Genomic DNA, 2,764 nt, shown 5'->3' on the forward strand with positions numbered 1-2,764 from the left:
TTGTAATTGCTTATAAAAACTTCGATCACTGTATCCCCCAAGGGCCGGGTCATTATGCAATAATGAGCAGGGACTTTGTAAATATAATCATGTAGACTTGAGCAGTGATGTGTAGCCCCCAAGGGCTGGCTTAGTAAGATAATACTTAACCAGGACTTGATATATACTTCAATCAAAATAACATCCTATAATGTAGCTTCCATCGTAGGGCTTGAACCCACGTCCACAAGGTTAAGAGCTTTATGCTTTACCAACTGAGCAATGGATCCGTCAATACTATGGACGAAAACTCGTGTACCTTGAATTCTTGACAGGAGCAATTGGTAGCCTCCAAGGGCCGGCTCATTATAATATGATGAGTCGGGTCTTCAATAAGACTAGTAAAAATGACTTTGCATTAGCCCCCAAGTGTCATGGTGCATGCTTGCAGCGACATGAGACTTGCATGTAATCTCAATTTGAATAATGTAGCCCCCAAGTGCCGGGTTGTAAGCCTGCAGCGACTCGGGACTATTCCTTCCATTGTAGAATAAATCATATCCTTTGATAAAATAATAGCCATTGCGCTAAAGCGACTTTGAAAACTCAATAATACCGGTTATTAATAACCATAAAAATCCAGCCAAGTTGGCTATTCAAGATAATATAATCCGGTATGAAAACCTTATTCATTCAATATCATAATGAAAATTCAGCCAAGTTTGGCTATTTGAATAATATAACCCAATGATTTATAAGCGCATGATTCCAATGGCGTAATCCAAATTTATATACTGTCGACTTATAGTCCAAAGCCAGGCCGGTTTAACAAACCTGTTTCTGCATACAACAAGTTTAAAGTGTCCTCGCGGTTTACCACCAGACGGGTCATAATGCCCAAGATATAACCCGGGTTTATAACCAAGGCTGCACTTAAGAATATTCAAATATGAAATATATCGTACCTGTGACATTGAATCACATTGTTTGTTTTACCAACTTTTTGTAGTAAAGGTGATAACCCCAATCTTGAGTACTGATAACTCCTTCCATATTGTGCCGGTTTATGATAAAACCGTACCGGGCTGTGATAAACACCGGATTATCCATATTCGATGCTGGCGACTTGTAGTCGAAACCAGGCCAGTTAATAATCTCTGGATTGTAACTTGTACTGACAACTTATAGTTGATAGCCTAACCGGGTTGATAAACACCGGGTCAAAAACATCACAAATCTTATGAAAAGAAAAACTTAACAAAAGGCAAATAAAAACCATTGTAGTCGAGGCTTTTCACGGGCTGCCAGGCCCCAAATTTGAGGCTTTTCATGGGCTACCAGGCCACTGAGTTAAACCATTTTTGCAAAGCCTTTTAAGATGGTCCTTAATCCTTAACCAATCATCGTTTTAACTTGACAAGTTCAGGGTCTGTATTTTAGAGTAACTTGTCAAAGTTCGAAGGATCATACCAGGTTTACCTAGGCGGAGTAACTTAGTTAAAGAGGCAGGTTAACCTGGGGTTTTAGGTGTATACACCAGGCTTCCAAGCCATGGCTTGATAGCCCATTACAAGTGTAGATTCTAAGTTCATTGCGATAGCAAAGAATCCCCAAGTAACGTTTTGAGCTATGCTCAGTGGGTGCCTATGTTTGAATTGTTGTTTTACAACACTCTCTTTGGCCCCGAATTGATTTGGCTTTGAGCCGATCATGAGGTGTGACTATGGTTCGGATACGACCAAGCCCCCAAGTGATGTTGTGGCATTGCGCCGATCAAGAGGTGTAGCTATGGTTCAGATACGACCAAGCCCCCAAGTGATGTTATATAAAGCTTTGATAAGCTGAATCAAGGGGCAAACTAGACACTACTTTATGAAATAGAAGCCCCCATGTGATTAATAATATGATAAGCCAATAAGGCGGGATACCCATGTTTGAACCGCACATCATGGCAGCAGGTTCTCTTTGGCCACTTTTAACTTTTTGCAAGAGACAAATTCTTCTTGAACCGGATATTGAGAGCTTCAAAGCTTTGTGGGAGACATATTTCCCTTGAACCGGATTTTAAACCGGAATCTTCATTTTCAGCCGGAAATTTTCTGACGGCCTTTAAACTCGAACTTGCGAGAAGTTAATTCCTTTTTGAACCGGATATTTTTAAATCGGATTTGAGAGCTTCAGAGCTTTGTGGGAGAACAGATTTCCCTTGAACCGGATTGTAAACCGGAATCCTTTCTGATGACCCGGAACTTCTTCATTGAGCCGGGATTTTGTAACTAGAAATTTTCTGACGACCTTTAAATTTTCATCAATATAGCAGTAGCCTCCGGGACCGGGTTATCATTCCCTCCATCGTCCTGGGGTTCTTAAATTTGCTGAAACTGGCAAGATTTGCTAAGTCATGTCATCGTAGCCCCCGAGTCTCAAAGGTGACTCGAGGAGTTGGCTTGAAACTCTCCATATTGGACTGTGATATAAACCGGCATAACTTTTATATCATTGGTGTTGATAGCATGATGTGAATCCACAGAAGGTTGAGGTGACTACGGCGGGTTATAAATGGTCCCATATGAGCCGTGTCAGCAACTCGGCCAATGGTTCCTTCCAACCGGCGATTTGAAGTTTAACCAAACTGTAGTGGCGGAGACTTATGCGCCTGCCCATTGAGCCACCCAGTATAGACGGCGGTTGATAGTATATGATAATTTGCCTCCATTTTGTTGAAAGAAAATCGGGCTACCCAAGCTGCGACTTGCTTATACTCAATAAACAGCTCATGCAGACA

The sequence above is a fragment of the Triticum dicoccoides genome, chromosome 5A, assembly GCF_002162155.2.
Source record: "Triticum dicoccoides isolate Atlit2015 ecotype Zavitan chromosome 5A, WEW_v2.0, whole genome shotgun sequence".
NCBI lineage: Eukaryota > Viridiplantae > Streptophyta > Magnoliopsida > Poales > Poaceae > Triticum > Triticum dicoccoides.